The sequence below is a fragment of the Camelus dromedarius genome, chromosome X (assembly GCF_036321535.1).
Source record: "Camelus dromedarius isolate mCamDro1 chromosome X, mCamDro1.pat, whole genome shotgun sequence".
In the NCBI taxonomy this organism is placed as follows: Eukaryota; Metazoa; Chordata; class Mammalia; order Artiodactyla; family Camelidae; genus Camelus; species Camelus dromedarius.
The window spans coordinates 39,503,290-39,527,988 of record NC_087472.1 but is presented as its reverse complement, the minus strand read 5'-3'; positions in this window follow the sequence as shown (position 1 = coordinate 39,527,988).

Sequence of the window (24,699 nt, the reverse complement as noted above, 5' to 3'; positions counted from 1 at the left end):
AAACTTAAAATGGACTGCTATAAATATAGACTGTTATATGTGAACCCCATGATAACACATGGTAAAAACCTACAGTAGCTACATGAAAGATAAAGAGAAAGAATCTAAATATAACACTAAAAAAAAATCAAACATCAAGGGAAAAGAGCAAGAGAAGATAAAAGGAACAGAGCAGAGCTACAAAAACATCCAGAAAACAATGAACAAAATGGCAATAAGTACAAACCTATCAATAATTACTTTAAATGTAAATAGACTAAATTCTCCAATCAAAAGACATAGAGTGGCTGAATTAATTTACAAAACAAGATACATTAATATGCTGCCTACATGAGACTCACTTCAGATCTAAACACGTACATAGGCCAGAGGTAAAGAGATGGAAAAAAGATATTACATGCAAATGGAAACAAAAAGAAAGCTGAGGTGGCAATACTCATATCAGACAAAACAGATTTTAAAACAAAAATTGTAAAAAAGATAAAGAAGAGCACTGCATAATGATAAAAGGGTCAATTCAACAAGAGGATATAACATTGGTAAATATTTATCCATCCAACATAACAGTACCTGAACATACAAAGCAAACACTAACAGACATACAGAGACATACTCAGTAATAAAAACTAGTAGGGAACTCAATATTCCACTTATATCAATGGATAGATCATCCAAATAGAAAACCAATAAGGATACAGTGACCTTAAATGACACATTAGATCAGATGATCTATAATATAGAACAATCCATACAAAACTAGAAGAATACATATTCTTTTCAAATGCACATGGAATATTCTACAGAATAGACTGCATGTTAGGACACATAAAAAATTCTCAGTAAACTTAAAAAGATTAAATTCATATTAAACATCTTTTCCATGACAATGATATGACTATCATTTTCATTTTGCAAGGTTTCCGGTGCCATCAAAGTAGTCATCCTTTTCTGCAAATATTATAATTATCATTTACTCCATAATGATTGGCACTGTATTAGTTAATTTTCTAACAGTTCACCCTCCACATGTATCTTATTCCAATTAACAATAAGTGAAAACTTAAGTAGATATGATGCTCCTGCATATGAGAGGATGCTGTCTCATTTACCACCACCAATGGGAATTTTACTTTATTCAGAAGAGTGGAAAAAAGAAATCCAAAACCTTATCCTAAAGGTCTGTCTTTAGAAAACACATCCCCACTGTATTACTTAATCATCCTCAAGGACTCTGGAGCTCATCATGGGAGGGAGGAAGGAGAGGAAAGATTTTGTCTGTCTCCTTTCCTTTTCCTGTTTCCCATTGGCTAAAATTTATCCCACATGGAGTTAGTTTACCTGTAGTTCCAAATGGCATCATACACCACCACCAGTGCTTACTCAGGAGGCCAAATCTCAGTAAAATCAGGATGTGTAGTGATCAGCCTGACCATATAACAGCAGTTGAAAGAAAGTCCTTCTGGTAAATGACTTAACAGCCCCAGGTTGCCAAATCATGTAGGTCTAAATAAAATTGACTAGCCACTGTACCACTGCATCAGCTGGCTGAGGTTGCAGGAGATTAATACAATGAAGGTGATGAATTTCATTCAACTCAATGTAATCCAACACATATTCAGCAAATAAGCAAACAAACAAAAAATGTATATAAGTAGAAGTTAGAAAGAAAATCCTGAGAAAATAAGTTAAAAATATATAAATTATTGCACAATTTATTGAAATCCCTGAGATGAGGGATTACAGAGAAGAGTTCAACAGTGCCACAACAGTAAAAACAAATAATTTTGTTGCAATAAAAGGTATGCCTTTGTTCTTGCTTTTTCTGCAATCCAAGACAAATATATCTCTTGGGGAGGAATGGAATTCTTTTAGGCAAAGAAAACAAACACTACACACCCATAAATAGTACTGTTTATAACTATTCAAATCTCTCTATCTAAAAAAAAGCATAATTTCATACAAGAATGCAATTTTCAGATGCAATTTGATAAGTATGCAAAGCACATGATTTCTGATAAGATTTATACATGAGGAAATACAAACAAATCATAGTAAGGGAAATGAACAGCTGTCTTGCCAGTCCTACTGATGCAAATTAAAATAAAGGTACCATAACAAATTTGTTCTAAAAAAGGTTAATCAACATATATAAATAAAAATGGATAGTGTTAAGGCTATAGGAAAACAAATAGTGTTATATTGAGGTTTACACTACAAATTAGATTAACTTTCTAGATAGAAATATATTAAATTGTTCCAGAAACCATCAAACCATTTCTATAGTATGATGGAGCCATTAAAATAAGCCAAAATGATACAATAGCTCAAACATAATAAAAATAAAATGGTTAGCAGCCCTCCTGAAAATTGTCATTCTGGATGCAGACTCTTTCAGTCTTTATCCTCCACCATCTTCAATCCATGGCTTCTAAGTCACCATGCTCATTTGCATTCAAGCAACAGAAGGGGAAAGAGCACTAGGGATCATATGTAGGAGGTTTTAAATGACCTAGAAGTGAAATTCTGGTATCTGCAATTCTTAATCCTGTTATCTGCAATTCAACCACATGACCACACTTGACTGGGAAGGATGCTGAGGAATATACTCTAGCTTGTGTACTTAGAAAGACAAAATTAAAAGTGGATTTGGTGAACAACTAGCCAGTCTCTGCCACACACTGATTTTTTATATTTTCCCACCACAATCTATGCCAAGAAAATAATCCAGAAAGGTATAAAAAGTATTGTTACAAATGTGTACATGGCAATGCTATTTAATAATAGAAAGTGCCAGAGTTTACTCTTCCCTCACTATCATATAAATTCCATGACAGCAGGATTTTCGTAGGCCTGGTTTACTGTAATACTCTGCATCTGTACCAATGCCTAGAATCTAGTATGTTTTCAATGGAAATTTTCATCATAGTATGTAGCTCATTAGTTCTTAAAACTAAGGTTTGAATATGGAAAGAACTAGTAAATTGATAGTAGACATCACATAGTAAAAAACCAAAACAAAACAAAAATTAAAACTAAACAAAACAAAAGCCAAGTTGGATTAATTCAATCTTATATTTTTAAACTAAATCCCATTGAACCTACACTAGTGTGTGAATGGCACACAGAGCTTGGTAGGTGAGATTGTAGTTGCATTCAAATTAAACATTGAGACCAAGCAAGTACAGGATAATCTTCAAAATAAATTGATTGATTATAAGCAAATATTTATAGACTTCTAATGGTGTTATAGAATATATTAAAGAAACAGCTCTTGCCAAGAAGGAGTCTGTCATGCAAATGATTCAAAGAAACTTAACATCTGGGTAACAAAATCTACTTGATATATATTTTAGCCAACCTGTTAGATCTGGAACTTATTGCTGCAATATATGGGATTATTAATGAGACCCTCCCTTATACAGTTGCTAGGTATCACAAGAAATTAAGGAGAAAGAAATGTCATTCCTTGGGCTATTCAAATGTACGAGTAGGGCTGATTCATCTTAATATACGTCATTTTGTAGAATAGTGTAAAGTTCACACATGGCCCTATAACCTAGGCTGTCTCTTCAAAGTAGCTAGAATGTGATTGGATTATAAAAGTATCTTTTCTTCATCATTGGTTTTGATAAGGCTAAATCTATTGCCGTCATATTCTTTCCCGGAGGCCTAATTTGAAATCCTGTACTTTGTTAACCAAGTTACTTTACTTTTTACATACAAGGAGATTTTAAGTGCAATTTGTTTATTTATAATATTGTAAAAGAGATATTCAATATTAATACCTACATATTTAACCTAGAATAGATAGATAAAAATAGAAAGATACATAAATGTACAAGTTGAGAGAGAAAGAGAGTGAGAACGAGAGAGATCATATTATTCAACAAAATTGAAAGTAGGAATTGGTGATTAATATTAAAGTTTCTTAAAATGTGAAAATGAACACACAGAAACTAATACATCTATACCTTAAACATATTAATGTACATCCCTTCACCAATCTTTTATTTAGAGACAAGGCTGGGAGGCTTTTTTTTTTCCTAATGGAATAAAAAATAAATATGATTTTGAATCAATATGAGTGTAGAATTTTTTATTGTTTTTTGAAACTTTTTTAAACCAAGTTTTGGTGATCCTTATCTTTGATCATTCTAAAAGATGCAAATCTTTTCATAGTTACAACTCATAGTTCATACTCATATTTTATTGGTCTCTATAATATTAATTTAAAGCAGGTAATTAAAATAAATAGAAATAGTTAAGTAATTTTGCGGAAAATGCCACCTCACTCTTGTAAAACATGCAATGTTGGAAACATGCATAAATAGGGGATTTATTGTCCTCTGTGAACAAATGAATATGCCTTACAGAATGGATTGCAAGTGCTGACTAATCTAACAAAGAGGTTAAGGGTAGTTAGCTGAAATGGTCTTTCATATATGATTCCTATAGAAAATGAAGATAGAAGAAAATGTTAAAACCAGCCATAATTTTAACTGTTTACATTTTACTGAATTTCATTGTAGTCCTTTTTCTGCACTTATATAGTTTTATTTATTTTGGTTTACAAATTTGGACTATGACTGGTAACTACTCAAATTTATTAAACAAAATTTTCTAGGTAAATACAAAATATTTCATGTATTTTTAAAAATTCTAGCAACAACATTGTGTTAGTAATATTGCTATCCTCATTTTAAAGTTGAAGAAACTAATGCATGGACAGGTTAAATTACTTAGCTAGGGTCACAGTCTGTAAAGGAGTGAACACCAGAATTGCTCCCAGAAAGTGCTAAATTTTAGCTTTCTTGTTTTCACAGAAAAATATATCATGAACATTCTCTTTTTGCTAAATATATTTCTACTCTGTAGTCATCATATAGAATTTAATTTAGATCCCATTTCCCATTGGTAGATAATTAAATTATTTGTAATTTTCACTAATATAAAAATATCACAGGGCTTTATGGCAAAGTTGATAAAGTGCAAAGATGAAATTACATATGAAAAAAGAAAATCAAAAATTCATGATTAGGCTTGGAAACAAAAAAATTATTTTTCTGGGCCAGTAACAAAACAAAAATATTGAGTGTTAAGTGGGGCTGAAGCCGAAGACTTGATTAGCTCCAAGTCTGCATGTTCCAATGGCAGCTGAGTGTTCAGTTCCTGTAAGTTATGAAGGCTAAAAGTGCTCCATTCAAGACTTAGTAAGTATCTACGCCAAGTTCATGCCTTGAAGTGACGGGTTATAATGGATCTCTCTTGCTTTTACAAGTAAGTTGAAAAATGTTGGCAACTGCTACCTGAAAAGTATACATAATAAATGTATACATCGACTAAGTACGTTTTTTCCCATGATGCTGGGAAAGTGTGACAATGCTGAATGTAATAATGTAGTAAACAACATTAGCAAATGAAATGAGAAAATTATATATTTATATCAAGAAATTTTTAAAAAGCATTTTATAAAATTCAACACACCTTCCTGCTGAAAACTTTTATTAAGCCATAACAAGAAAGGAACTTAACCTGGTAAATGGGATATGGTAATGTTCGTCATGAATAATATCTATAATATACAAGGAAACATGTTGTTATGCTGAATTATGTCCCTTCAAAAGTCACATGTTGAAATCCCAACCTCCAATATCTCAGAATGTGACCTGATTTGGAAATAAGATCATTGCAAGTTTAATTAGGTAAGATGAGGTTATTAGGGTGGGCCTGAATCGAATATGTCTGGTGTCCTTATAAAAAGAGGAAATTTAGAGATTTCCAGTCAAGATGACAGAATGGCAGGACCACGAACTTGCCTCTCCTCAAGACTACAGTGAAACCACAACTGACTGCTAAACAACCATCAGGAAAAAGACTGGAACCTAGCAAAAAAGATCTTCTTCAACTGGAAACATAAAGAGGGAACCACAGCAGGATGGTAGGAGGGGCTGTGACTGTGATATAATCAGACCCCATACTCCTCGGTTGGGCGACCCACAAGCTGCAGAATAGTTAAGTCATAGAGGCCCTCCCACAGGAGTGAGAGCTCTAAGCCCCACGTCAGGCTCCCCAGCCTGGGGTTCCAGCATTGGGAGGAGGAGGAGACCCCAGGACATCTGGTTTTGAAGACCAGTGGGTCTTAGCTCCAGGAGCCCCATGTGACTGGGAGAAACAGAGACTTCATTCACTTTGGAAGTATACACAGAGTCTTGTATGTGCCAGGTCCAAGGGCAAAGGCAGTGATTTCATAGGAACCTGGATCAGACCTACCTGCTGGTTTGGAAAGTCTCCTGGGGACATAAGGGGACAGCTGTGGCTCACCCAGGGGACATAAAAGCTGGTGGCAGACATTCTAGGAGTGTTAATGTGCATGAGCTTTCCTGGAGGCTGAACCCTTGATTGGATCATTAGCACCAAGACCTAGCCCCACCCAACAGCCTAAAAGGAAGCCTCAGGCCAAACAATATACTGGGTGGGAACACAGCCCCACCCATCAGCAGACTTCCTAAGCCACAAATGTCTCTTGACAGGGTCTTACCCCCCACAGGTCCAGGACCAAGCTTCACCCAACTGTGAGCAGGCACTGGCTCCTCCTGCCAGAAACCCTGCATAAGCCTCTAGTTCAGCCTCATCCAACAGGAGCAGATACCAGAAATAAGAAAACAACAATCCCAAAGCCTGTGGAAGGAATCCACAAACATAGGCCAGATTCTACACTGGGACTGGCTGGACTCTGGCACTTGGGTGACTGCTGGGACACATAGGACATCTCCCAGAGAGGGCCACCTCTCCAAGGTCAAGAAACATAACTAACCTACCTAAAAATACAAATAGAAAGATAGACAATATGAGGCAGCAGAGGAATATCTCCCAGGCCAAGGCACAAGATAAAACCCCAGAAGAAGAAATAAGTGATGAAGAGATAGGCAATTTATCTGAGAAAGAGTTTAAAGTAATGATGGCCAAGATGTTCAGAAAACTCAAGAGGAGTATAGATGCACAGAGAGAAGTTTTTAGCAAAGTTTGGAAAATATAAAGAATATCCAGAGTTGAAGAATAAAATCACTGAAATGAATAATACACTAGAAGGAACCAAGAATAGACTAAATGAGACAGAAGAACAGATCAATGAGCTAGATGACAGAGTAGCGGAAATCACTACTTCAGAACAGAAAGAAAGAAAAAGAACAAAAAGAAATGAGGATAGCTTAAGAGAACTCTGGGACAATATGAAGCACACTAATATTCGCATTATAGGGGTCCAGAAAGAGAAGAGAGAGAGAAAGGACCTGAGAAAATTTTTGGAGAGATAATCACTGAAAACTTCCCCAATTTGGGAAAGGAAACAGTCATCCAAGTCCAGGAAGCACAGAGTTCCACACAGGATCAACCCAAAAAGGAACACACCAAGGCACATAAAAACCAAACTGACAAAAATTAAGGATATTAATTATTTTATTTAATTTAAATATGTAATTAATTAAATATTATGAAAATTAGCAAGAGAAAAGTAACAAGTAACATACAAAGGAACTCCCATAAGGTTATCAGCTGATTTTTCAGCAGAAACTCTACAGGCCAGAAGGGAGTGGCATGATATATTTAAAGTAATGAAAAGGGAAAAACTTAAAACCAAGGATACTTTATCCAGCAAGGCTGTCATTCAGATTTGATGGGGAAATCAAAAGCTTCACAGATAAACAAAAGCTAAAAGTATTCAGCACCACCAAACCAGCATTACAACAAATGTTAAAGGAACTTCTCTAGTCATCAAACCATAAGAAAAGAGAACGAAAAGAAGAGGGAAAAAAAAATACCTACAAAAGATTGCTTTGGCAGTTCGGGGTCTTTTATGGTTCCATATAAATTTTGAAATTGTTTGTTCTAGTTCTATAAAGAATGTTGCGAGTATGTTGACAAGGGTTGCATTGGATCAGATTGCTTTGGGTAGTATAGCCATTTTGATAATGTTGATTCTTCCAATCCAGGAGCCCAAGATATATTTCTATTTCCTTGTATCATCTTCAATTTCCTCTATCAATGTTTTACAGTTTTCAGAGTATAGGTAACCTCCTTGGTTAAATTTATTTGTAGGTATTTTGTTGTTTTTGATGCAGCGTAAATGTTTATGCCAGTTATAAAATTATGGTTTTTGAAGTGTAAAAGAAAAAGTGAATGAAGGGCCACAGATGGCAAAATATCCTCCTTTCTTATGGGTGGGTTGTATTCCATTGCATATATATGCTGCATCTTCTTTATCCATTCATCTATTGATGTGCACTTAGGATGCTTCCATATCTTGGCAATTATAAATAATGTTGCTATTAATAGTGGGGTGTATGTATCTTTTTGAATAAATTCTTATTTTGTGGTTGGCTTTTTAAAAAATAAAAGGGGAGATTTGGACACAATGACACGCAAAAAGGGAAGATGACACAAACAGAAACAGGGAGAAGATGACCATCTACAAGCCAAGGCAAGAGGCCCAGAACAGATCCTTCCCTCATAGCCCTTGGAAGGAATTAAACTTGCCAATGCCTCAGTCTCTAAAAGTATGAGACAATACGTTTCTGTTGTTTAGCCATCCAGTTAGTGTTATTTTGTTGCAGGCATCCCTAGAAAACTAATACACGTGCATAAAAATATTTATTGCATTGCTGTTTATAAGAGCAAAAATTTAGCATCTATAAAGTCTATTAAAATAATTTAAAATTAATTGTAGTATATTCATACTTTGGAATACTACACAGCAGGTAAAGTAAATGACCTAGAGCTGCATATTTGAAAATGGATATATTTTTAAAACACAGTACTGAGTAAAAAGTAAAGAACACATTAATTATTAGATCGACATCATTTATATAAAGCAAGGAAACATGCAAAACATAACACAAACAAATGAAAACAAATAGGAATGATAAACAACAAATTCCAGATAGTGGCTTTTCTCTAAAGAGAGAAGAAGGGGAATCATATCATAAAGGACAAATACAGAATGAAAATTACCTTAATTTTTATTATATTAAAATGTGGAATTGCTAATACTTATTAAACTAATTATTTATTTTACATCTGCTCATTTATTTTTTCTCTGTACTTTAAACCATGAACAGTATATCATATAAAATTTTTCTCATATTAATCCTTAGAATTCATTTCTAGAAATAAAATAGCTGTGTTGAAGCTTATTTAAGATTATTTTTAGGGCTTTGGTATACATTTTCATATTGCTCTCCTTAAATCTATACCAATTTATGCTTCCAATAGCAGTATATAGGAATGAAGATTTCATATACTTTTAACCATAATAGTATTATCATTATTTTTAGATTTCATAATTTGATGAAAATGGGAAAATTTTTTTTAATTTATATTTTACATTACTTTGATTACTAATAAGATTCAATATGTGCTTTAAGAGAGGCCACGTATATTTTTTGTGAGTTGCCAGTATATATCATTTGCTCATCACTTAATCAACTTTATTGACATTTGATTTAAGTTTAAGAAATTGTCACATTTCAGCTTACAGTTCAATGAGTTTTGACAAATGTATTCACCCATGTAACCATCACCAAAGTCAAAATATAGAACGTGTCTATTGTCCAGTAAGTTCCTTCATTCTGCTTTGCATTTATTTCCCCACCCTCACTCCAGGCAATTATTGATCTTATTTCTATTGCAATTGTTTAATTTTTCCTCTACTTGAACTTTCTGTAATGGAAACATACCATATATGCTCTCTTGCATCTGGCTTTTTTTTCTCTCAGTCTAATGTACCAATTTTTAAAATGTATGTGTTTATTTTTGTATTGATTTGTAAATGTTCTTCACAGTCTAAAGTAGTAAGCTTTTGCATATTTTATATGTTACAAAATTTCTACAAATTTTCTCTTGCCTTTTTACATTTATTCAAGATTATTTTAAGTATGTAGATCTCTGTACTATACATCTAATAGACTTAATATTTTCTTTTAAAGATTCTTTTTGTAGGATGTGCATATATATCCTTCAAACCCAGAATTTAGGCAATATTGATATAATATTTTTCTAGTAAAGTGACCCTAAATAATGAACATATGTAATGACTTCATTTATTGAACAATCCATCCTTTACTAAGGTATGTGTGTGTGTGTGGGAGGGGGGGATTGCTTGCAAGTGTGTGGGCACCTGGATGTACAAATGGAACTACAGTACTCTGCCCTCATCTGTGAGGAATACATCCCAAGACTCCTAGTGGATGCTTGAAACTGTAGATAGTACCAAGCCCTATATATACCCTGTTTTTTCGATGATAAGGTTTAATATATAAATTGGGCACAGTAAGAGAATGTCTGAATTGCCAGCATCACTACTCTTGCACTTTGGGATCATTATTAATTAAAATAAAGGCTACTTGAACACAAGCACTATGACACCATGGCAGTTGATCTGATAACGAAGAAGGCTACTAAATGTAGAAGGGGCAGTTAGCATCTATAGGGTGGGTACACTGGACAAAGGGATGATTCACATTTCAGGTGGGACAAAGTGGCAAGTAGGGAGATTTCATCATGCTACTCAGAACACCCATGCAATTTAAAATTTATAAATTGTTTATTTCTGGAATTCCCATTTGATATTTTTGGACCACAGTTGACCGTGGGTAACTGAAACTGCAGACAGCAAAACCTCAGATAAGGGAGGACAACCATACTCCTCTTTTCCAAAGTGAGATTTTAGATCATTTATGCAGGATTTGCAATGGAGGTGTCTGAAAACCAACTGCGTTGCCTTCAGCTTTTCACCTAATTGTATAAAGGGTTATGTCATTGTTTAAAGTATTAAGTCAGTAAAGCTAGAAAAGCTGGAAATCAGAGGACTTCAGAATTCCGTCAGTGTACAAAGGAGTTGGTAGGAAGAATGACTCTGGTGCACAGTGTCCTACTGTATATGAATGATGCTTCCAGTAGTTTTTTGAAGAGTTGGCCCTGGGTAAGGGATACTTTTTTCTCACTTTAAGGTAAGTGAGACAGTTTTTAACTATACCACTCAGAACGTTTTATAAGCATCCTCCATCTCTTAGGGAAGCACAGGGGACTGATGCCTGATTCATACTGGCGAAATCTGAGGAGTGAAAAATTGGCTGAAAAGCCTGTGGCACCAGAATAGAGGTTTGTAAATTGAGAAGTAATAATACTCCCACAAATGACAAATCAAAAGTTAGTGAACAAGACAGGAAATATATATGAAAAGACCCCACTAACAAGGTGCCCAGATGCCATTTCAATATAGTACCAATCATAAAGACATATCCTGCACCTTCATCTCTGCTGCTTGAAGACTTATTGAAACATTAGAGATGTCGGAAATCACAGTTAGTAAACTGTGAGAGTAGCATTAGGAACTCAATACATGGGAATAAGGAAGAACCAATTGTGTCTCTATATTAGTAAGATTAAGCCAAATTGTATTTAAAAATCCTCAAATCTCAGTGGATTGACACAAAGTTCATTTCTCACTCACACAGTCTGATGCAGATGTTGCTAATTTGGATGTTCTGGTCAGCTCTCCTCCAGGCAAGGATCATAGGAATCTGGAGACCTTCTACCTTTTCACTCTGCCATCTCAAAGTCCTTTGCTTCCAGGCTTAGAAATGGAATATATCGCTTTTACCCACATTTCATTGGCCAGCACTCAGATGATTCTACCTGGACGAAAGGGGGCATGGGATTGAGAAATGCAACTTACTGAGTGCAAAGGAGTAAGTTGAAATGGTGTGTGAGCATATGGCATCATCACTACAGGAACCCCATTTCCTGCTGCAGCTACTAGATGAGTGAGGGGAGAAATTTCAGCTTCAAATGAAGTTTGGAATTTAGGTAATTATCCTGGATTGGACATACAAATTAACTGAGAATTTTGATGACAGCAACTAAGATAAGAAGGCTTATCCTTGGAGAATGATGGCAAAAAGTTTGTCCTAGCCTGAGATTTCAAGTAGAGGGCAGGAGAAGACTCAGCTCCATAAAATATATATGAAGGAACAGTGGTGATGAAATAACAACCTTGATTTCTTTTATAACCATTGAATCCTGCTCTTTCAAATACTATGTGTGTGTATATGTGTGCATGCACGTGTATGAGTGTGTGTGTAGTACTCACCCTATAGCAGTATCACACTGTTTTAATTACTATAACTTGTTACTACATTTTAATAGGGAACAGTGAACATTCTCCATCATAAATATATTTTTATAAAATGTTCATAACTACTCCCATCTAGTTATTCTTCTAACAGAAATTTAGAATCATTTTTTTCCAATTTGAAAATAAATCCTATTGAGTGTTTCATTAAAATCATACTTATTGTATTAATTTAGAAATAACTGGCATTTTTATAATTCTACCTTATAATATATATGTATTTTTATTTATTCAAGCCCTTTTGTTGTTCAGTTACTATTTTATTCATTTAATACTGAACATTTTCAATTAAATAAATTCTTAGTTATTTTGTAATTTTTGTTGTTACAAAGGAAGATGGTTTCAGTTGTTCTCTGAAATACAGGAACACTATCTTTGTGTATTCATTGTGCAAATCACAATTTAATTGTGCTCTCATTAGTTTTCAAGTTTTTATTTGATTCCCTGGATGTTTTAATCATATTCTAAATAATCAATGTTTTGTTAATTTTTATTTTTATCATAGTTCTTTAGAAGAGTGCTATTTCAACTTACAGTTTTGGAATTTATTTGTTTGTTTACTTAAATTTACATTATTAAATTCTGGTATTATTGCACTGTGGTCAAAGAATGTGGCCTCAAAAATATCTGCTTCCAAAATTGATGTATTCCTAACATGCAACTTAAACATAATCAATGTTTGTAATATTTCATTAAAAACTTTAAAAAAGTAACTATCAAAGATGGTGATTGGAATAGAAACATAGATTTTTAGACCTTCCTAAATTCCAACATAAAAACAAACAGAAACAAATATCAATGCCAAATATCCATGGGCAATATTACAACTAAACTATACAACGTGTTCCTCTCCAGCCCTGAAGTAGAGGTGAGTGAGAAGAAACCTACCAACAATCATGACATCTGAATATTATCAGCATCTGTGTGGGAAGAAGCAGAAGGAAATAAAAAGGCTTCCAACAAACTTGAGGATAAGAGGATTCAAACACAGCCTATAGGTATTCACTGAAAAGTGCAGTGGGCCATTTTGAAAATAGAAATTTAAATTGCCAGGTGTTTGCTCACTCCAATAAGGATTAAGTGCAAGTATCCCAGTGTAAATTCTGAGAGGCTACAGCAATCTAATCCCATGTGTTCTCAAAAAGATATGATACTGCTCTGCCACATCTCCCTTCCATGGCAGGGCTATCAAGTAGGGGAGAATTGCTGGAAAAAAATGAAAATTCTGCCAGAAAATGATAACTGGTATGATGTTTTCTTTATCTTTATCCATATATTATTATTTTATTGGAAATTTAAAGTCCATCTTTCAAGGACTGCTATCCATTGTTATTAAAACATTTTAACTTAATCATTTGAAGCACAGTGGAAATAGAATTTAAGGTCATGAGGTGCTAAAAAGTAGAAGTCCTTGGACAACTGTTTTAATTAATAAATAATCAACACTTTCATAAATGGCCAGTTGTTCCTTGAATGATGATTATGGCTTATTTTTAATGGATTAAATATTATATACATTCATACATCATCTGAAAATGTTTTTTATTATAAATTTGAAAACAAATAGTTATTTCTAGATCTATGAAAAGTTGAAATTCCAAACTAGCTCAGTACAAATTGTCACAATTAGAGGGATTTGAGTAAATGTGTTTATTCTGAAATATCAGCCCTTGAAAGAAAACAAATTTAGAACATTTGCTTATAAATTACAAAGAATTAATGTTATATAAGTGAGTTAGGTTAAATAAACCATATGAAATTGGTGATTTGACAACAAAAATTTTATCTTGTTGAACCCAAATAAAATAGAATAAAATGTGAATTATGTTGAAGAAGAAAGGCGAATATTCCTAACTTATTCAGAAATTACGAATGGTAGATAGGAAGTTTGCAGAATCACCATATTACACGTAGCATATTATCACATACGCCCTTTTAAAACAAATTAACATTTTAAAGCATAAGTAAAGAGTCTTCTTGGGGAAATTAGGAGAATAGAGAAACCTTCTTTCTCGAGTTAATAACTGATAGAATTAGTTGTATATGGGATTTTCATTTTGTGTAATCTGTATCTTAAATAAAAGAGATATTTAGAAGTTAACTTGAATTCTAAAAAAATTGATGGGTTAAACTACCTAAAATTTCAAAACAACAAATTTGACAAATCTCTAAAATTGGACACCCAGACAACTGTACATTAATATTGCTCTATCCCACTTTTCTGGGTAATTATATATAGATGTTAAGAGAAACCATTCATGTCCAATTCCAACTGAATATTTTCAGAAAATAAAATATGAAATATATTTTAGTTTATATAATTTTGAAATCATTTTCTTTAAGGCACATTTTTATCTCTGAAAATTCCTTGCAGTCTGGCCAAAGAGTTGACAACATGAAGGAAGAGAACACTGGACTGTCATCATTAAAAAAAAAAAAGTCTATCTTTTTTTAAAACAGTGAAATCACTCCAAAGTTACACCAAGCTGTGGACTTAATGGTAGAAAACTGTCTTACTCTTATTCCGGGGAATGTTACCATGCAATTTGAAAAGATTTTGAAGTCTATAATTTGCTATTGCCATTAATGATTCTAAGTCTAGAAGATGATTTCAGAAAGGAAACAAGGCTCTCAAATTCTTAAACCACTCAACTGATACACACCTTCAAATGTATATCCTCTCAGCAATACTGAAAACTTGTCTTCAGCTCCCAAGAAAGAGCCAGGTAATTGGTAGGTGTAGTACTTAACTATCACTCCAGCTGCCTAAAACTGGGCTATCTTAAAAGAAAAATAAAGCACTTATATATAAATGTCAAATTGTTTTCCCCTCCTATCTTATTAAAGACAATCAGCCCAGACATCAGACTAATAGCCCAGCTTGGCAGAATCTAAAGATTAAGAAAGTCAGGGTTTTGTTTTGTTTTGTTTTGAAAATTCTCAAAGAGAGGGAAATTCTCAATGACAGTCAAGGACAATGAGGAAAACTTTTTTGCCACTGAAATGCAAAATTCTAAAGTAGGAACTTTTCCTTTCCATAGTCATTTCTCAAGGACAAAAAAAAAAAGCACTAATGAACATCAGCAGAATTTTTTTTCACATGTAGCAATTTCACATAAATTGAATTATATAATTATCCGTTAAAAACAAGTCAGAGGTAACTAGCTGAATTCTAATAAAATTTTCATAAACTTACAGTTATTATTTATAATTAGTGTTCATAACTGCATCTATACTCATATATTGAATAAATGGAACCCCAAACATTTTCAAGAGTCTAACTTTTGAGAATTGTCATAGGAAAGTTAAAACTCAACATTTATTTCCACAAAATAAAAATACAGATTGAATCAACTTGGCCAACAAAGCAAATAACAACTGTTCTTTCTACCTCCACAAAGAAGTCATTGAAATGACAACTGTGCCAATGATGAGGTCACAGTGACAGTTACAAAACTCAGAGTAAGACCCCATATAAATAGAACCATCAAGTAAGACATTTGACATTAGATAAGAACTTGATATAACACAAAGCATTCTTAAATAGAATATAAACTGAGTATGTTTTAAATGATTAAACACAAAAATGTTTAGAAATCACAAGTAAAGAAAGAGTAAGAAGAAAAAAGCAGAAAAGCAAAAAAATCACAAAAGCAAAAAAGATTTTCTTTTTCAAATAGCCAAATCATAAAAGTGTGAGGAATCCAGAGAGGGGCCCAATAGTAAATTTATTCAAATTATTTATCTTTGCCATTCAAAATGACTATCGCTCTTGTTTTCTAATGACGATAGCTCATAGCAATTTATAGTAAAAAGCTTCAAATGTTAGTGTCCATAAGAATTATCTGAGGTAGTAAGGCCTTACCCTCAGAGAGTCTGATCAGTAGGTCTGGTTTGAGGCTGTAAAATATATATTTTTAGCCAGTATCACAAATATTCTGGTGGGGCAGTCTATAGTCCTTGACACTGTCACAAATGAGACAGATTAGAGAGGTCTGAGAGGAGCAGAAAATTGTGCCTTCCTTGTAATTCCTAGAATCCACAGTAATTAGCTGTGAAATTACTCTCAGGAAACATAAAAGGAAGACTTACTTAAAGGTATTAATAACAGATAGCTGAAATGCCAGCTATAGAAAACCTTTCAAATTCAAAATCGTATTGGCAATTCTTAAATAGATTCAAAAAAATTGTAAGTAGTTTCTTAGAAAAACTTAGATTGGGGATGATAAAACAGAAAACGTGAAGAGTGGTAAAGAGAAAGGAGGTTTATGAAGCCAGGAACAGTTCTACCAATAGAATAGATGCCAATCTGAATTTAAAAAAAAAAAAAAATTCTAATAATTAAGGAACAGAGCCACTGTAATATTTCTTCAAGAAAAAAAATGTAAAAATTTTATGGTGTTAGTAGGCTGCATTTATATCTAGGCCCCAGATAAAAATCTAGTTGCAGAATTCTCTAGATCCAATAGATATCTCTTCAGAGAGTTCCAAAGTGAGAAATTCCTTCTCAAAAGTATCTGGTTATCAATTGAGTAGTAAGTGGTATGTTGGGAAATTTTAACCACTTGCCAGACATTCAAAGTGGTCAGTTATCAATGACAATCCTTAAAATGAGCAGTGGTATTAACTTAAAGTAATATTATTGAGAGAGTGAATCTTTTAAACAATAGTAGATACTAATTACTCCTATTTTTCTTTGTCCTCAAATGTGAAAATATAAAAATATTTTAAATTAAATATGATAAACTAATTGCATTTTGTGAGATGTGAGAGATTAAATAGGGTAATATTACTAGGCTATATGACACAGACAAGAAAAAAGTTGTTTGATAAACAGCATACAGTACCTTCACTTTGGACCAAGATGAAATAATAGGAAGCAGACTTGCCCGCCAGCCTGAAACAACTAAAAAATGGACAAAATATAAAATGATGTTTTTCAAGACACTGGATATCAGTTATCAAAGGGCAGCGATCTCTGAGAAATGAGAAATAAAGTGAGCCTTATAGTCACCCCAGCTTACAGCTAGATTCTAGGCCATGGCTCAAAAAAGGGGGTATCCAGGCAGAACCCAGTGGACTCCCTAAGTTACGGAGACAGAACTGATTTTCTAGGGAGACCAAGGCATCTAGAGCTTTTGAGGCCAAGTACCAGAGAGGACACGGGCACAGAGAGAGAACCCCAAAGGACTACAGAGAATTCCCTCTCAAGACTTCATCTGATTATTTACCAAAGCATGTATGGAAACTATTCAAGGCTGGGAGTGGGAACTGAGAAGTAATAACTGTCTGATGCTCACACAGGGGCAAGAATAGTGCCTGCTCCCACCACAGTCTGGAAAACCTCATGATTCATATAACATTGGATGGAGTATCAGAAGCATCTTGCAACTTTACTGCATTTTAGAACAATGCTGAAAGATATTTATAGACATATAAACATATTTACCATCTAACAAAGTAAGAACTCACAATGTCTGGAATCCACTAAAAATTACCAGACTTGCATGACATAGAAGGTATACAAATGTCCTATAAATACATGAAAAGATACTCAACATTTTCTGCCATTAGAGAAATGCAAATAAAAGTCACAATGAGAGCCTACTTTTCACATATCAGAATGGCTAAGAGTAAAGAGCTTGACCATACTAAATATTAGTGAGGATATAAAAAATCTGGAAATCCTGTTCATTGTTTGTGGGAATTAAAATGGCACAGAAATTTTGAAAAACACTTTGGAAGTTTCTTTAAAAGTTAAACATGAACCTACCATAAAATTCATCCATTACACACCTATGTATTTAGCCAAGCAAAATGAAAGCATATGTCCATATGAAGACTTGGACACAAATGTTCCAGCAGCTTTATTTATAATAGTCCAAAACTGTAACCCACGCCAATATCCATCAACAGGTGAATTGTTAAGCAAATTGTGATACAATGGAACATGAAAAAAAGTTAAACAAAAACATAACGTTACCATATAACCCAACGATTCCACTACAAACTATATACCCAACAGAGTTGAAAACAGGTTTACTAACAAATAGTTGTACAGGAATATTCATAGTAGCACTTTGCATAAAAGCATAATAGTGGAAATAATCTATCCATCAATGAATGAATGGGCAATTATAGTATATACATGCAATGGAATAATATTTAGTCATAAAGAGCGATGAATTACTGACACGTTACAATGTGGATGAACTTTAAAAACATGCTAATTGAAAGAAGCCAGACACAACAGAATACACATTGTATGATTCCATTTATATGGAAATATCCAGATTAGATAAATCTATAAAGACAAGACAGATAGGTAGTTGCCAGAGGCTGGGGGAGTTGAGAATAGGGAGTAACTGCTTAATGGGTTATGGGGTTTTCTTTTGGGGTGATGTAAGTGATTTGGAATTAAAGTGCTTGCATAACATTATGAGTGTGCTAAACGCCACTAAATTGTTCACTTTAAAATGGTTTATTTTATGTTATATGAACTTTGCCTCAATAAAAAATAAGAGAGACAGTTATCCATATCTAGTCATTTATGATGGAATATCTCTGGGATAATATATAAAGGACTAGAATCAGCATGTGCCTCTCAGTATCAAATGGCTGAGGGTCAGAGGAGGAAAGGGGTTACATGCTTGAATTCTTCACCATATGCATCTGTTATCTTTATTAAAAACATTAAAGTAATTTTTTTAACATTTTTATTGATTTTAATCATTTTACAATGTTGTGTCAAATTCCAGTGTAGAGCACAATTTTTCAGTTATACGTGAACATACACATATTCATTGTCACATTTTTTCCTCTGTGAGCTACCACAAGATCTTGTGTATATTTCCCTGTGCTATACAGTATAATCTTGTTTATCTATTCTACAATTTTGAAATCCCGTCTATCCCTTCCCACCCTCCGCCCCTTGGCAACCACAAGTTTGTATTCTATGTCTATAAGTCTGTTTCTGTTTTGTATTTATGCTTTGTTTTTTTCAAAAACATTAAAGTAATTTTTTAATAAGTAAAGATTTGAGTACTCTAAAAGTCATAGCAGCAACATTTGCTGATAAACTTCGCCTTGGGATCAAGGAAAGGAGAGTAAGAGAAAGCAAAAGACCATTTCTAGCAATAGTGAGAAGGTGGAGGGAAGGATATGGTTAAACAGACAAAGGAAGTTTAGGGAATGAGAATAGAACGGAAATATGTTTGTTGGCTACCATGAAGTGTAGGAATGGGAGGAAAGTTAAGATCACTTCACCCTACATCTTTTGCTGCAGCAGGGCCACGACCCAATTACGCAAAACAAAATACAAACAAAAACAATAACAGTACCTCCCTCACAGAGCAAATGGAGTATAAAAGATTAATTTTAGCAAATATTTTTGTGCAACTACTAGAAACAAGGCAATATGGACCATTAAATAAAACGATCAGCAGTATCATGCTGAAGTAATAATTTATATCGGAGGTGTTCGCTGGAATCAGGAGATAGCAGTTGTATTTCCAAAGTCAACGCTCTTTAAATTCATCTTATAGGCTAATCTTGCAGTTTCACAGGGGTGCAGTGACATCTAGCATTGCAAAGTGATCTGGTGCCAAAAAGAGTGTGTATGCTAAAATTTGCCATCCAAATAGTATTGATAGTGCACCATGGAAATGCATTTCTTAAGGGAACATCAGTGGGACTGGCTCTTTTTGTAAGGCAAACATTCTTTTATAATGGGTCCCCTGCCTCATGTACCTAATTAGAGTGTAGCGCTTCTGTTCAAAGGGAGTTCACTAATTCTCCATGATTAAAAACTTTTTTTAACTATGTGCATATTTCTACTGTGCAGTATCAGCAGAAGCTTACCCTGTTTCCAAAAATTACCATCCTACACCTATAAACTTGAAAAACTGCAGCACACACCCAGAGTAATGATAAATTGTTCAACCACACTGTTTGGTAAGAAAAGGCTGTGTTGGACTTGAGCAAATTAAACCACCTTAAATTAAATGGAGGAAAACCTACCAATGACCGAGATTGTGAAAGGGCAAGAGATTTCAGAACTAGATGAAGAAAAAACAAAAACCAATTGGATTTTTTTCAAAAACATTCATTTTCAGCTTGGATAACATCCATTTAAAGATTTTTTCCCTACAAATTAATAGTATAAAAATCCTAGGCTGTGATAACTCTTAATTCAGAGTTATTTTGTGTTTGCTAAATGGAATGTGACAGGGATCTGAAACAGTGCTATATTATAGAAAATAATTAGTTGAGAACTAACTTGATAATTTTACCACTGAGAAGAGTGAACTGAAATCAACCTTCACTTTAATTATGTGTAAGAAAGAAGTATAATTACCTGCATTGATAGTAATCAGGAAAAATGAACATACATTTCTCTGTTATCTGGTAGATAGCAAGCTAGCTTGTTTAATCTGTTCACTTCTCATATAGTAAAGATAACAAATTACTGTAATGCCATCAAAATCTCACCCTACAGTTAAATGTTAGGAAAGATAATAAACATTTTTTCTAATGTAATAGTATATTTTTTCTCTGTTAGTATTCAGTCTAACCAGGCAAATTTGCAGATTTTCCTTTTGAGAATTCTTCCCAGGATATTAAGATAACAGCATCACGGCAAAGTAACAAATTCCTGGAGACTTCAATCTAGGAACAAAAGCATTAGAGCTCTTATAGTAATACTATGTTTTTTCCAACATGATTTAAATGCATTCACTTTTTAATGCTGAAGGAATAGGACTTCTCTGGATTTTAGATATCCATATCATAAACATTCGGATTGTACCTAAACATTCAATGTCAATATTGCATTCACAGAAATTTGGGTCGGCCCAATCAGCTGCAGCCTGCATACACAGCGGCAGAGTTGGCAGGCCCCCAGGGCTCTCAGCTGCTCCTATCACAGGCTGGTCTGTTGAGCCGGTCTGTTGAGCTGCAAGTTAAAGCCAAGTTGCTGAGCCCCTGATACTTCAAGCTGAAAAAATCCTACACTGCTTTGTGAAACAACTGGAAATTTGGATATTCAAATGAGGTAGGGAAAATGTATGCAAGTGAAACTGCAGGAGACCTTTCTGAGAGTTGAATATTTCCATCGTCAAGCCACTGGTGCAAATTTCATCGCGTTTATCTAAAGTGCTGGGGCGGGTTGCCATATTCAATAAGTTCACATTTCATCTGCAAGCCTGTTCTTTAACTCAGGGCAGCCAAGAGCATGATGTCTAGTTGGGCAGTAAAGATGCCAAGGAACAGGCTTCTTTGCTTCCTACCACAGCAACATTTTTTGGATGTACTAAAATCATACTGTTTTCATTTAATATTTTTCATCCATGTCCCTAAATCCCCCTAGATTATGAGAGGTGACAAATCCATAGTTTCAGAAGAGCTAGTCTGAGGTGATGTGCTGCCTTGTATTATGTCATTCTTCATAATTCGTCCTAATTTGCCTTGTATAACAAGTACTATACAAAATACAGCTGTACCACATGATTAAAATACCTGAGACTTAAAGTCACTGACAGAAATGGGTTGGCACTTAAGACTCCATCCGGTTTTCATAGCAATTAAGTGAATTGACAGCTGGATTAATCCACTTCCCAATTAGGACCAAAAGGATTGTCAAGGGGGGAAAATAGAAACTCTCCAAATCTTCTGGGGGTAAGGAAAGAGCTTTCCATTCTTGATACAATCTCCTATCTGTGGCATTTAAAACGAAGTGTGCGAAGAGGGAAAAAAAAGAGACTATTAAAACAATGAATGGTATGAGAAAACAAAAGGAAGCAGAATGGTAATGCAGGTGGCTAGAATCAGTAAAAACCACAGTGGATATTATTCTCTGACTGAATGTGTTATAACCACATACAACCTTAAAAGAGATGATAGGGAAGATTACTGCTTTAATCATGGAAATGTGGAATTTCTTAATGACTACTTGGAGGAAGGGGAAGTGTTTATTGTCACACCAGGCAAATCTAAACAAAAAGGGAAGCTAGAAAGAAAAACTCAGGAATCTAAAATTATGCACCATTTTCCCCTCTGGGTGGTAGAAAAAAAAATCCCATAGATAGTAATAAGGACTAAAATCACAGAAGTTCAGGAAACTAGGAACTTGTCAAAGTAGCAGATGAATATTCAGAAAGGCCATTCAGTCAGATAGAATTTTTTTAGATTCAGGCTGGAAGCAAAGACATTTAACGATGAAGCAGGCAGAGGTGAAATCAACTCTCTAGATATGCACAAAAGATCATATATTTCCCACAGTACCAGGCAGAATGAGTGGTTCGAGAAAGAAAAAGTTGGCTGGAGAGGAATCTGAGTATGGAGAGTATATAGAGTGACTCTACTTTTTATTTTATGACTTTTATTCTGATCCAGAGAAATGTGTTAGAGCAGCAGCTGGTGGTCTTGGGAAAAATAGGAAGGAGGAACAAACGTAAATGTTAACACACAACTCTTTCGTTGGCAGGTCATATTGAGATATTGCAAGTGCAAAGACCACGAAACAAATTAGTGTGTCTAAGGTTCAAGTTCATATGCCTTCCTATGTAGCCCTTTCTCTATAACTCATTCTCTACTGCTTACACTTTTCCCTTCTTAATTCTGAGGCTTGTTCCCCAATGTATAATATTAATCACTATCTCATATTAAATTGATACTCTACCAATAGAGATAGATGAATGGGCTAATGAATTATTTGGAGAAAAGCCAAATAAAAAAGCATAATAAAATAAGCAGGCTTAGAATATCATATGTAAACCAGACAGAGAATAAAGCCAAATATGCCTGCTGGATTCTAGACAGGAATCCATGTTTCAAATGAAATGTGACAGTTTACATATAGGATGGTATCACAAATGACTCCAAACCTAAACATAAAAAATATTAAAGTAGTGAATTGCATTCACTCCTGCAAAATCAGGGTGTCAAAAGCATAATTAATTATGAGAAAATGTGAAATTAATAGTAACATTGATTTTACATTTGAAGATTCAAGAGAGCCTTTTTTGCACCTGGATTTGCGCCAACAGCAAGGTGAAAAAAATTGTCTCTGTCACAGGAATGTGATAAAGAAAAATAAAAATGATTGTGCTTTATATAAAAGCCTATACATTATACATAAAACTATTACTGATAATGAAAGTTCATTAATAATATTAATAGGTTACTTACACTACAGATTGCTTTTAACAAATATAATTAGAGAAGGGAAAGAGTTGTTTCTGTGTCTTATAAGCTTTCCTTTTTTATTACATTTTATTTTAAAATATAAAATAGTTCTTTATTAAGGGAGCTATAGTTTAGGGTTAGTTGTGTCTCCTATGTGTGAATTTTGTTTTAGCTTTATTGAGATATAATTGAAATAATACATTGTGTAAGTTTAAGGTGTACAACCTGTTGATTTGATATACTTATGTATTGCAAAATGATTACGACCATAGGATTAGCTAACACTTCCATCATGTCACATAATTACCATTTATTTTGGGGGGTGAGAAAATTTAAGATCTACTCTTGTATAAACTTTTTATTTTGAAATTTTTCCAAAATTACTGAAATAGTATCAAGGATAATACAGAGAACACCCACATATATTTTACCTAGATTTTCCAAATTTTAAATTTTTGCTTCATGTACACTCTCTCTCCCACCCTCTGTTATCTATCTATCTATCTATTTATCTATCCACCCATCTATCTATCCATCTACCCATTGATCTAGGTTCTGCATCCACAACCAGAATAATACATAATGCTCTCTCTTCATCATCTCAGTGTGTCACAACTGGAGGCATACAATGACAATGTGTGATTTATTGATGATGTTCATTTTGGTCACCTGGTCAAGGTGTTGTCAGGTTTTTTCTTCGTATAGTTAAGTAGCTATTCCCATGCAACTAACAATCTCTATTTGTAAAGACACTTTGAGTTCATGTCATTACCTTGCTCCTCATCAATCTCTCACCCCTCTTCCCCAGATTTCACAACACTGATAATTCTTGTCTGAACCAGTCTTTATGATGATGGTTATACAATGGCAATTTTCCCCCCAACACCACCACTTTCTTCTTATTTACTAGTAAGCATTCTGTAAGAAAGTACTTCCTCACCCATCTTAATATGTGTTTATTAATCATGTACCTCTTTATGATCTGCGTGAACTCATGGATTCTTCATCTTTAATAAAATAAATCAGTAAGTTACATTACATCACTCTTCTTTATTTTGATGCTCTAATTGTCTTAGACTTGACCATTAGGAACCCCTTCAAACTATAATTTGGATATTCCCCCATTATTATTTTCACACTTTCTTTACTTTCTGGCACAAGATGTTCCAGGCTCATTTTGTGCTTTACCTACCTCAATCCAGACATCAGACGTTTCCTACTAGTGTGGATTAATATTTGGAAACCAAGATCTGGATGCTATGTGGCATAGCATTACTTTTAGTTCCTTTCAGCTGACAGAGCTAGAAAGTTGTAAGTTTGTACAGCTA